This window comes from Penaeus monodon, chromosome 32 (genome assembly GCF_015228065.2).
Source record: "Penaeus monodon isolate SGIC_2016 chromosome 32, NSTDA_Pmon_1, whole genome shotgun sequence".
Taxonomy (NCBI): domain Eukaryota; kingdom Metazoa; phylum Arthropoda; class Malacostraca; order Decapoda; family Penaeidae; genus Penaeus; species Penaeus monodon.
In genome coordinates, this window is record NC_051417.1 from 4,128,090 (window position 1) to 4,128,415 (window position 326).

A 326-nucleotide genomic window follows, 5' to 3' on the forward strand; every position below is an offset into this window, starting at 1 on the left:
TTCCAATATCTCTAATCATGTAAAATTAGTATTATACTATATTATTACTTTACTCTTATCATATATCATTCTATTACTATTATTACTTATCTACATAATATATTTAAAATATCAGCTAACTCCATACTATTTCCTTCCATGTTTTATATATACCTTTTTATATATACCCGCTACTATATCTTCATTCTCTATATCTTACTATAAGTCTAATCTGATCTCATACCTATCTATATATCAGTAATATTATATAGTATATATGCTATAAATATATATGATATTGCATAAAATGTATTCTGTTTTGTCTATATATTTTATCAGTTTTCTGA

General features: G+C 21.5%; 1 protein-coding gene across 1 annotated transcript in view; it reads left to right on the forward strand.

The window, feature by feature from the left end:
- The window catches only part of LOC119593366 (DNA repair and recombination protein RAD54B-like), a gene marked incomplete in the record, with an annotated part of 21,209 nt that overhangs the window by 6,483 nt on the left and 14,400 nt on the right, over nucleotides 1-326 (forward strand).